General features: G+C 36.9%; 1 non-coding gene across 1 annotated transcript; it reads left to right on the top strand.

Moving 5' to 3' along the window:
- The first annotated feature begins 4,342 nt into the window (after positions 1-4,342).
- On the top strand, positions 4,343-4,449 carry LOC132625334 (small nucleolar RNA R71). The gene has a single exon (XR_009576772.1). It is a non-coding gene; the product is annotated as a small nucleolar RNA R71 (small nucleolar RNA).
- Positions 4,450-13,008: the final 8,559 nt, after the last annotated feature.

The following is a 13,008-nucleotide window of genomic DNA, read 5'->3' as shown; positions in this document are numbered from 1 at the left end:
TGTTGTCGAGTCAGAGTACTATGCTATGATGTCTTGGTTGAAGTTAGAGACTTTGTAGACAGAGTCGTGCGTATAGAATGTCAGTCTTGTGAGCGGCTCCGTCAGCCGATGTGTCCTTTTGCCTTATGTTATAAATTTCATATGATTACAGATGTTACTTGATTTGAGAATGACGAAAAAAAAATGTTCTGGGAGCCTTTGTTATGTATTTCACTTTTGTGTAATTCAAGGAGTCCAAAAGATTATGTATGTAATAAGAGTCAGCTGGTTCGCTCGGCTCCGAATATGGGGTTGGGTGCCCATCACACCCTAGAAAGATCAGGGTGTGACAGTACAAGGTTGGTGTCTTCACATCGCTTCACTACCTTATCGAGATTGGCAAGGCATTCGTCAAAGGAGTCACCAACTACTAAAAAGTCATCCATAAAGACTTCCAAGAAATCTTTCACCATGTCCGAGAAAATAGACATCATACACCATTAGAATGTAGTTGGGGCATTGCATAAACCAAAAGGCATTCGGTTAAAAGCAAAGGTGCCATAAGGACAAGTGAAAGTGGTTTTCTCTTGGTCCTCTAAGGAAATGTTATTATGGTTGTACCCTAAATAGCCATCCAAAAAGCAATAGTAAGATCTTCCGACTAGCCGATCAAGCATTTGCTCAATAATAGGCATAGAGATGTGGTCTTTACAAATTGCGGTGTTGAGCTTTCGATAGTCCATACACACTCGCCATCTGGTGACCGTCTTTGTAGGAATCAACTCATTCTTGGAATTAGGGACAACAGTGATGCCCCCCTTCTTTGGCACACATTGTACCTAGGGCTGGGCGTTCGGTATTCGGTTCGGTATTTTTAAAGTTCGGTTTCGGTAATTCGGTATTCGGTAATTGAAAGTATATACTAAATACCGAACTTTCAAACCTCGGTTCGGTAATTCGGGAATCGGTAAATTAAATTTCGGTTCAGTTCGGTATTCGGTAATACCATTTTTTTGCTAGCAGTTGCATTCATTCACCATTAAGCTTAGAGTTCACATCATAACTGCCAACTCCCAAAACTTGAAAAATAAAAGTCAGCACCACACAGTTCAGATATATAAGATCTTGACAAGGACATTCATAAGCATAAGAACACAAGAACTACAAACCATCATAAGATCACTCTCAGAATATTATTTTCACACTAGTGATGTAGACGGGACAATATATGAAACCGCCAATAACCAAAATTCTGCAGCACAATGTACAAAATTGGCTACTAAAACAAATTTAAGCAGACATTAGATAATGGTTGAAGGGAAAGTTCTCTACAGCTCATTCCCATCATCATAAAATTATTTTACCTTATCATAAAGCAAATGTTCTCTAGAGCTCCTCTTGCTACAATAAATTGAAGATACAATTCACAACGTTGTAGGTACTTAAGAAAGGAAAGGATGCCAATGGCTCAAACCAAGATCACCCGAAAGTAGCAGCAAAGCGCATTAGCAGATTAGGGATTTTTTGTGTGTGGGTCGAAATTGAAGAACTGATGGGTATTGAAGAAAAAAAGACTTGGAAGTTGGAGTTGAGGTGAAGTAGAACTGATGGCCATGAAAGTGGTGAGACTGGTGGATGGTTGGAGATGGGGAGAATTAATAGAGAAGGAGACTGGTGGATGGTGAGTGGTTTTTAGGGATTTGATTTAGTGTGAAGTGATTCAGTGAACTGATGGCATGGGCTATGGGTAATGGGTATAGATAGATTTAGGACTTTTACTCCTATAGTCTATTGGGTTTGGGCTAGACCGGAAATTTATTTACAATGGGCCTTTAGTCCTTTACTCCTTTAGGCCTTATTTGTATTAATTTCGGTATTCGGTAAATACCGAATACCGAACGGTATAATTATAAATACCGAATACCGAAACCGAAATATTAAATTTTATATTTCAGTCCCGAATACCGAACCGAATACCGAATTACCGAATCCCGAAATACCGAAATAGCCGGTTCGGTTCGGTAATTCGATTTTCGGTATTTTATGCCCAGCCCTAATTGTACCGGACTCACCCATGGACTATTTGCAATTGGGTATACAACACCCGCAACCCAACATTTGAATATCTCCTTCTTGACCACTTCTTGCATAGGTGGGTTTAGCCTTCTTTGATGCTCTACACTCGGTGAACTATCTTCCTAAAGCATTCTATGTTCACAAATACTGGAGGGAATCCCCCTAATATCCGCAATAGTCCACCCAATAGATCTTCGATAAGCCCGCAACACTTCAAGCACCCTTTGAGTTTGTTCCTCATTTAACAAAGATGAGAGAATAACCAGTAGAGTATTATCTGGGCCAAGAAAAGCATACTTCAAATGAGATGGAAGTAGCTTGAGCTCAAGTTTTGGTGGCTCAATAATCGAAGGCTTAGCCAGAGGAGTGGTTCTTTTGTCAAGATCAAGAGATAATTTTTTTGGCTCATAAAAATACGAACCCCGGCCAATAAGAGAATTTACCGTTTTAACATACCCCTCCATTTCATCCGCCTCAAAATTCACCAAAATAGCTGAAAGTGCTTCGTCAAAGTGCTCCTCCTCTAATTTATGCTCCACCGCTTCGTCTACCACATCGAAAGAATCAATGACTAAAATGCTCTCATAAGCACTTGGAAATTTTAACCCCTAGCTATCTTGGAAGGTTACCTCTTCATCATTTACCTGAAATTTTATTTCATTCTTTTTCGAGTCCATTAAAGCTCTCCCAGTGGCAAGAAATGGCCTTCCCAAGATAATTAGGACTTTTTTGTCAACCGCACAATCAAGGATGAAAAAATTCGCCGGTAATAAGAATTCCCCCACTCTAACAGTGACATCATCAACAACCCCTACCAGTCTCTTGATGATTCTATCGGCCATTTGGAGACGCATGCTCGTTGGTCTAGGTGTCCCCAAACCGGATTGTTTATAGATGGATAGTGGCATCATATTAATACTAGCCCCATTATCACACAAAGCACGAGCAAAATCTCGGTGACCGATGGTGCAAGGAATAGTGAAAGCCCCGGGATCTCCCTTCTTCTCAATCTTTATGGACGAAATAATAGAGCTCACACGGTGGGTGACTCCTACCGTATCATGCCTGATTTGTCTTTTCTTTATCAACAAGTCCTTCAAGTATTTAGCAAATCCCGGCATTTCTTGGAATGCATCAAGAGATGGGATATTCATTGACAACCCTTTCAATTGGTCATAGAAGCGTTAGCACAGGTCTAATTGCCCCTGTGACCTTGCTCCTTTGAGTGCTACCCTCGGTAGATTTTTCAACATGTGGCACCTCATCATCCTTAACAACAATAGGGTGTGCCACCTTCTCCTTCTCAATAATAATAGGCACTTCAATTGGTGCCTCAATTTCTTCTTCAATAACCTCATCAACAGCCGACTCGACAATAATAGGTTCAACCACCCTCTCATCCACCGCATTAAGGATCTTCCCACTTCTAGTAGAAATAGCTTTGCATGAGGCAATGTGATCACCTCCACTACCCCTTGGGTTCGGAATTGTGTCGCTAGGAAGTCCTCCTCTTTGTGGAGGATGTTGCTTACGAGGAAAATCTCGCATTTGTGACTCAAGTTTTTGAATCGAAGCGGTGTCAGAGCCTACCACTTCGGTCAAATTTTCCATCTTCTTGTCACTCTTATTTTGGTTCTCCAAGATCTTCTCAAGCATAGATTCCATTCGAGAGGTCCCTTGATCATTGGAAGGACTCTCTTTCCAATTTTGAGAGTTGGAAGAACAACCTTTCGGTGGAACATAAGCATTAGAATTTCGATTACCATAATTGTTGTTGTTGTAATCCTTCCTATCCGAACCACCATATTCATTTCGGCCATATTGATTTCTTTGTTGTTGGGGTCTCCATTGCTTTTGATAACCCCCTTGAGAGTTATCAATATAATTAGCATCCTCACATTGTTGTTTCCCCTCTAGGTAGGTCTCCTCCGAGACTTGATACATTCCGGGAGCATGGGATGGCATTTCTTCAACAACATTTACACCCTTGGCTTCTTTCTCTGCAAGCCTCTTTGATAGAAAATCCACGGTGGTTTGTAATTGAGCAAAAGCATGATCTCGCTCATGATTCTCTTTGTCCACCGTGGCAATAGAAGGACTACCATAGGAAAAATCTTCACTATCATTGGAGTGCCAAGCTTGGTGATGAGTGGTGAGCCGATCAAGCAAAGTAGTAATATTTGCAAAGGTCCGATCCATGAAACAACCACCCGCGGCCGTATTAACCGCAATTTGATTCATAGTGTCTAACCCCTTGTAAAACTTCTCCATGAGCACATTCTCCGTGAAACCATGATTGGGAGATTGGGTTAGCTAGTACTTGAACCGATCCTAAGCATTGTGTAGTTGTTCGCCTGGTAATTGCTTGAACTCAAAGATTTTGTCTCGGAGTTCTGCCTTTTTGCTCGGCGGAAATGAATTCTTCAAGAAAATATAGGATAATTCATCCCATGTGTGGATTGAGTTGCTTGGAAGCTTCTCATACCATTCACGAGCTTCTCCGATAAGAGAATATTTGAAAAGCCTCAACCGAAGAGCATCAGAATGAACAACGCCTTTTGTTTGTTGAGTACACACATGCAAGAAATTCTTGAGATGGCGAAGTGGGCAATTCTCCGAAGAATTTTTGAATTACCCCTCAAGTTTCAATATATGGTAGAGATGACTCTCCACTTTGAAGTTTGCATTTCCAAATTGAGGAGGAACTACCGCAGCCGCATACTCCGCATCATTCAAAAATCCGCAAATACATTCTCATCCTCTCCCGCTACCGGTACAGGTGCAGAAGGGTTTATCTGGAGCCCCTCTTGATTTTGATTTCTTCAATTGTTTCGGTTGGCTCTGCCAGCCATTTGTTGCCTAATAACAAAGAGACAACAAACAGAGTGATGGAATAGAAAAAGGTTTAAAGAAAAGTATTTAACAATTAGTAAATTTCAAAACCGTATTCCCGGGCAACGGTGCCAAAATTTGATACGCTCAAATTACACCTAAATTGCGGCGTAAGGCGGTCGGTGTCAAATATAATAACCCAACTAGGTTGGGGTCGAATCTCACAGGGAATAAGGTGTGAAACAAATACTAATCATATATTTTACTAATCTCTAAAGACTTTAGTTCTATTCTGACTAGTATAGAAAAAGGGTTTTGGTTTGTATTCGGTATTTTGAAGTATTTGGAAGTTGTTTGGATTAAAAGAACCAAAGTTGTGTCCCTGCTGTGATTAAATGTTATGTTATGGGTATCAATATGATATATTTCTAATGGGTCGTGATTTTGTATGCACTTAATCTCTAATGCACTTCCTAATATTTTCCAATAGTTAGAAAGTATTTCTTTTCATGATTTTCCCAAATATAGAAAAGTTGCAAGTAAAACTGATTAAATATGCCAAGTAGAACTTTTCTTATCCCTAAGTGAGTTCATTAAACGAGGGTTAGGGCGCCGAGTTCTTGTTATATTATTTCAACTCAAACCCTAGTTCATCTTTCCAAAAAAAAACTAGGGTTTGTGCATAAGTAAGTGTTTGCAACCACTAACTAGAAATTAATATGAGAAATAGTAAAATACATCATAACCCATTATATATATATGCAATGTTAGACACCCATTACATAACACCCATCATTTAAGTCCACAACTTTGATTAAAGAAACTACTCACACATCTTATTTACAAAAGTAGAAAGCAATAATGGAGACATAAAACTTACAAAGTGTAATAAAGATGGTGGAAATAGAATCTTTTTGTCTTCACTAAGCTCCAAAAGTGGTGTATTCAATGCTCACCAACCAATGGAACTAGTATTAAATGTTGGAGAAAAATCAGATGTCAACAAAAAAACCTAAAATGTTCTTTAAATAGGCTCCAAAAACGCACAGCAACAATTGACAAAACTGCCCCTGGTAGCAAGATTGCCGGACCGTCGATCAGTTCGACAATCCGTCGATGCCTCCGTCCTTTGTTTCTTCAGTTATATGGTCCATTCGATAGTGCAGTCGACCAGTTCAACACTCCGTCGAGTCTTCCGTCTTTCTCTCTTCTTGTTGACAAATCTGTTCGACGATACAAATGACGAAACGTCGATCAGTTCGACGCTTCGTCGATGCCTCTGTCCTTTATCCTCTTCAGCTAAAGCCATCACTGGAAAGTTCTTTAAATAGGCTCCAAAAATGCACAGCAACAATTGACAAAACTGCCCCTGGTAGCAAGATTGACGGACCGTCGATCAGTTCGACAATCCATCGATGCCTCCGTCCTTTGTTTCTTCAGTTATATGGTCCATTCGATAGTGCAGTCGACCAGTTCAACACTCCGTCGAGTCTTCCGTCTTTCTCTCTTCTTGTTGACAAATCTGTTTGACGATACAAATGACGAAACGTCGATCAGTTCGACGCTTCATCAATGCCTCTGTCCTTTATCCTCTTCAGCTAAGGCCATCACTGGAAAGTTGAATTTATCGACGCTTCAAAGGACGGTCCGTCGATCAATCGACGGACCGTCGAATCTTCATTTCTGGGCATTTTTTTTCCTTTTTCCTTTGTTTTTGCTTTTGGGCCATCATATTTCTAAAACACAACAAAAACACATTAAAATGACCCAGACTTGCTTGAAAACAACCAAAATTCTAGTAAAAAGGCGTCGAATGTGCCACAAATCCGCGGCACATCACTTAGCAAGTCTTAAATGTGAAAATAGTTAAGGAAGGAAGGTTATAAGGTGTTGGGTTGTAGTTGATGGCTATGGATGGAATTTGAAAGGAAGATTTGGGATGGATTTGAATCTAGTTTGCATATAATCTCTTTATTATGATATTTTTGATATTGTTAGTGCTGTTTGGGTGTTGTTTGAAGATTGGTGGAAGTAAGTAATATGGAGGAAATGCTGCCCAGATTTCGTTAGCTCACTTAATAGTTTAGTTTGACCTTATAAGCATTTCAACGACTTAACCTTAGTATGAATCGTCGTGAATGTAGATTTACAAGCTCGGAAGGATAAACGTTGAGTGTTAAGTAAGCGATAAGGTATGTAATGGCTATCCATTTTTTTTGTGGCATGATCCCTAGACAGCAGGTGCTTATCGAATCTTAAAGAAAGAGAACTATTGTTTAGAGCTGTCATAGAGGTGTAACGTTTCTAGATGTGGAATTATATCTTCTGAGGGATTTCCATCAGCTCCTTAGTTCATTGTTGGTAGAAGAGTTAGAGAAAGACATGTTGACCTCTTTATATATTTCAGTCTACACATGATATACAACATGATATATACATATATTTTTCTTTAGCATAGCCACTTGGTCAGTGAGACATTTTATTTAGCCTGGCCAGGTCAATGAGACATTTTATTTTACCTGGCCGATGGGTCAGTGAGACAGATTTTCCTAGCCAACGGGTTAGTGAGATTTTACAATTGACTGGCCACTTGATCAGTGAGATATATGATATTATTTTATTGCATTTCATATTAGACAGATCAAAGAGATACTCAGGGCATTCTTTGGCCTCCAGATTGTATTATTTTCAGTTCAGTTTCAGTTATCTATTGCCTTTCATACTCGGTACATATTTTCGTACAGACGTCCCTTTTGTTAGGGGGCTGCATTCATGCCTGCAGGTACATATAGACTGATTGACAGACCTCTCCAGTAGGCAGGATCTGATACCAGCTAATTGGTAAGCTCCCTTTTGTTCGGAGTTGCTAGGTCTTTTGGAGTCTCTCCTTTTTTACTATAGATTATATGGGTAGGCCGGGGCCCTGTCCCGACCATGGTACAGTTATATTTTCCTTAGAGGCTTGTAGACGAGTCCTGTTTATAGTGTGTCTGTGTGATAGCCATGCCGGCTTGTATATGTCTGTTTGGATACTGTTGGCTTTGTACGATCATAGCAGCCTCGTCGGCTTGCTCAGTTGTGTATACATATTTTGGGTGTGTGTGCCCAGTTCAGAAAAGATAGCCAATGTTTATCTCTCTCTCTCTCTCTCTCTCTCTCTTATATATATATATATATATATATATATATATATATATATATATATATATATATATATATATATATATATATATATATATATATATATCCAGATTGCGGCCTTGTTGGCTTGTTGGTATTGTTTGTGGGCAGGTAGGCCCTATCGGCCTAAGTTTAGGGCTACTCCTCCAAAGTTACGGATTTAGAGTGGTTCGGTCGGGACTAGTATGACATCGAGTGTCCGTCACGTGTCTCCAGATTTGGGGTGTGACAGCTCATACCCTTTTTAACACTAAAAACCTGCCTAGTTTCTCATTCACTTCCCTGTTCTTCTCCTTCCTACAATGTTTCAATTATTCACTGATGTAGTCACTAGGTATTGGTTCATTATCATCCTCCTACTCCTCACCTCATGTCGCAACTCCCTAGGGAGGATGCTACTTTACAAAATTTAATCAATACTTACTAATTTAAATATCTGTCTCGAAACTAATTTTGTAAAAAAAAAAAGACTAATAAATAAACTCAAAGATAAAATTTATTGATAACAAATTCACGAGTAGACCAAAATAATAAAGAAATATATAGTTCAAATGTACCACAAAATTGAGAAGAATTAATTTAAAACACTGATCTTATCATGTAGTAGCGAAAAAGGCCCATGAGAACAAGGTTTGAAAATAAGACATCTTTACAAAGTACGATCTCGTATAAACCTCCTTATATATATATATATAGTCCAATCATACAAATAGACAACACCTAATTTGAGTGAAATCAACACTTTGAAATTCATTAAACACTTAGTAAAGGAATATTTTTCATGCTCCAACCTCCACGACTCATACCAAGCATGAAACTAAACTCTCAATCTCAAATATAAACTAGTTAAGTTTCCCAAGTTCAACGCAAATACTAAATTTAAAATATTACAAGACTTGGGCTTGGACACTCCGAAAATAGTCAAATCATTCATCAAAATCATGTTACAAAATATTAGCAGCATGACTTAAATTTCGTTTAAAAGTGCATATCTAAGTGTATCCCGTGGATCATGTACAAGTCCCAAAAGTGCACAAAATAAACATGCTTATGAAAATGTGATCTTCATCTAGGATTCCAAAGAGTCTACTTCAAATGGACATCCTCAAGTCTCCTCGGTACATCACCTACGATAGTAACAAACTATTGCTAAGCATAAATCTTAGTGACACATAAACTTAACTAACATTTCATATCAAAAAGCAAGCTATGTAAGGGGTACAAAAATAAATTCTAGAAATGAGCTTATCAAAATCACCATCGAGTACTTAATAAAGGTACAACATTTTCAAGAGAATCAAATATCAAATAATAAAGTAGTTCAATATATCAATATTTAAAATCTCAAATGTCAAGAAGCTTTCCAAAGCTAATCCAAAAAGTTCAACCAATTAGTTATTTTAATTGTGAGCTATGTATCAAAAATAGATGCAAGAAATAAATCATGGTATCATACTGACATACCTCATGAACAAAAACGGGGCTAAACGAGTCACTACTATTCCTAGTTCTTAAGTAGAAAAATCTGGACATTAGTTATGTCCTACATTGCGCATCATTCTTGACATAGTAAACAAAGGAATTAGAATTTTTGTAAAACACGAAAGTTGTGGGTGATTGTCTTATCTTTCTACATCCTTTTGAATCACCTTAATCAGAGTTATAGATAAGAAGTTATAATAGAAATACTAACAGCTGTGCAACAAAAACGGGATTTCAATTCTTACCACAAGTTAGAGCAATGACTTTTGAATCTTTCAAAACAATGGTTAAATTCTTGGTTTAAACTGAAAATATGAAATATTCAACAAAGAGGATTTGATTTCTCATGAGAAAAGTGAAGAGCTAGGGTTTGAGCTTTAGACTTTAGTAGAGAAAATGGAGTAGAATCCTAATATAGGAGCTTCTAGAAAAAAATAAAAAAAATAAAAAAGGGGGGGGGGGGGGTAAATTTCATCTAAGGCTAGAAATAAACCTCAATGACTAGGATATAAGGCCTATTTTTTTGAAATTGCATTTGACATTTTCTTATTTAAAACTCTATAGAGAATAAACCGTTTGTCACTCAAATTGTATAATTGGCTCCAGAAGACATTTTTCTGTATGTTTTTTATATATATTGTATTTGACTCCAAAATGTCTAGCTAATTTGTTAATTAATATGCATGTATTATATTAACAATTTCTTTTAACAAAAAGGGTTATCAAAGTAAATGTCAAATTTGAATTTCAAGAATGGTAAAAAGAATATCCATAAGAAAAATGTAATCAATTGTAATGCACATAATAAATTCAGAAAACTCAGGGTGTTACAACTGACTCATAATTAGTTCCTACATCTACTGACACAAAGCATGGTTCTTTATGATGAATGATGTTAGGAGCTGAAGCACTATCTTCACTTTCATCTATAACAAAGAATTGCAGTGCACAAAACTGATTAGACAATGAAGATTCGAGTGTTCTAATGCCAGCATCACTCTCAACCAAATAATATCTCTAAGAAGGCCCTGTGACCAGCAACTGTTTTACCACCATAAAACCTATTTTTTCAGTGTATTTTGTACATATGTCTATATAAGACAACAAATCTGGATCATATCCCTCCCACATATGATTCTGTTTTTTTTATGTAGACAACTTGAGGAGTCAAGACCCACTTGCCCCATAATTAAAGACTAAATCAACCTTCTCCACCATTCTTCAAGAAAGTTACATGGAAAAAATAAAAGGAAGGAAAAGAGACCCATTAGAAAGCTGCAGACACTAAAATTGAATAGGGAATAAAAAATCTACCAATAATTATCTGAATACAAGGACAAGGGGATAATGACCACATGCGTAAAAAACAAAATATATAGACAAAAGCATTGAATAAAGTACCGAAAACAAACACAAAAGTGACCACATCCAAATAGAAAAGCCCTACACCTAACATTCATAAATACACCTAACCGATAAACAATACAAAAATAGAAAAAACATGAAATAAAGAGAAAAAAGCATGAAATAAAGAGAAAAAAGCATATAGTAAAGGTTGTAACAAAAAAAAAAAAAACATCCCAACTTGAAACAACAATAAAAAAACCCTAACTTGTGACACTTCATATGGTACGATTGAGTAGCAACAACAAAAAAAAGACTAAAACAAACATATAAAACATGGATGAACAACAAAAGCGTCAATATACATCAAATCACACACACAGTAGCCAACAATAAAAAAAACCTAAACCCTAACTGAAAAATAAATAAGCAGCAAGTTCTTACTTGAATAGGGAATATAACTCGTACCGTCCAAACCTTCACCAACAAACATATTCAGGTACGAACATACCGAGATTCTAGTTGGAAAAGGGGTTCTAGGGTTTTTCAATGGGCGGCACCGTCTATGAAATGAAAATGGGTTCTATTCATATGGTTAAATGGGGATTTAATTTGAGGCGGGTCGTGGTTTAGTTGGGTGGATCTGGTTAAATGGATGAGAATTAATTAATTTTAGATAATTATATGGATAACACATGAGAGAATGCGACGTAATAAATGCAAGGATTAATTGGGTAATGAAATGGGTCTGTTAGAAATAAGGGTAAAGTAGACCCAAAAGGTTAACAACAGGGGTATTTTGGAGCCGAAAAGTAGATGGAGGGTATTTTTGTACCAATTCTAATAGTTCAAGAGCATTCTAGGCCCTTTTCAGAACCTAATATCTTTCCCATTTTTCCTCTCTCCCTTACTCTCTTCCCTCGCTAAAAACTTACTCACATCGGAGCATTTATACCAAACCAATTGATGTATGACGTGTGTTTGGATATTTACAACTATCACTTAACCTTGATTATTTAATATATATATATATATATATATATTCACTTCATTAAATCACTTAACCATGTTAAATTTGTAAAAACCTAGTGTGGTAAATATTTACCATGTTCCCTCTTCTCCCCATTCTCTCACTATAAGAAAAAACTAGAATTAACTACGAACTTCGTTTCTAAATTACTCGTAGCGAATAGAATTTTTGATAATCCTTGGTAAATAGGATTAGCGACAGATTTTGCAATTTAGCTATAGAATTTTTCTGTCACTGATTCCTGTTTTTTTTAGTAGTGTCTATTTCTTCTCTCTTATTTTTGGGACTTCATAAAATCAAGAACGCTAATTGTTTTTACTCAACAAATTATAGTCTGAATGGACATGGAATTCTTACCCATGTGTACTGCCCAAACAAACAGTTTACAATGAGCATAGCCCAATAAACTTCTACATCTAAGATAAACAACATATGTTTACATTGAATTTCATGAATCCAAATCTATTTTAATGTTTTTTACCTTCTTTCCCGAGCTACCATAGAACCCTTTTCATTTTTCTATTTTTCATTTTTAAAATTTGTATAACATGATGTATATACACTTTTATATACTATTATACATTACATATATATTACATAGACATCCGTATCACTCTTATATATTACATATACACTGTATAGATAATGTATAATCCTTATAAACTATTATACATAAATAAACGTTGTATATGCATTGTATAACCATGTAAACGCTATATAACTATATATAACAATGTATCTGCACTAATTCTACAAGTTTTGGATCAAGAGTTGGATGCATTTGAAATTGAGACTGCACAGAAGGAAACAATTCATCCAATAAAGAATTACAAAATGAATAACTCGTGCCTAAATTTTTCTTGTGTTCTTTTGTAGTTAGTGTCTTAATATGCCTCCAATTAAAATTGTAATCTAGGCGAAGATAATTCAGATTCTTTCTATGGATTAGAGATTCAGCCTAATGTATCACTGAGCTTGTCTCTCAGAAGAACATTTCTTGACTTGCTTTGAGGAATACCCTAGTCCATCCTGCTATCCCAATGTATGCTTGCTAGAGCTGCAACACCCGAGCTAGCCAAAGACCT

The sequence above is a fragment of the Lycium barbarum genome, chromosome 12, assembly GCF_019175385.1.
Source record: "Lycium barbarum isolate Lr01 chromosome 12, ASM1917538v2, whole genome shotgun sequence".
Taxonomy (NCBI): Eukaryota; Viridiplantae; Streptophyta; class Magnoliopsida; order Solanales; family Solanaceae; genus Lycium; species Lycium barbarum.
The sequence above is the reverse complement of the archived record's forward strand: the minus strand, read 5'-3'. Positions and strand labels throughout refer to the sequence as shown.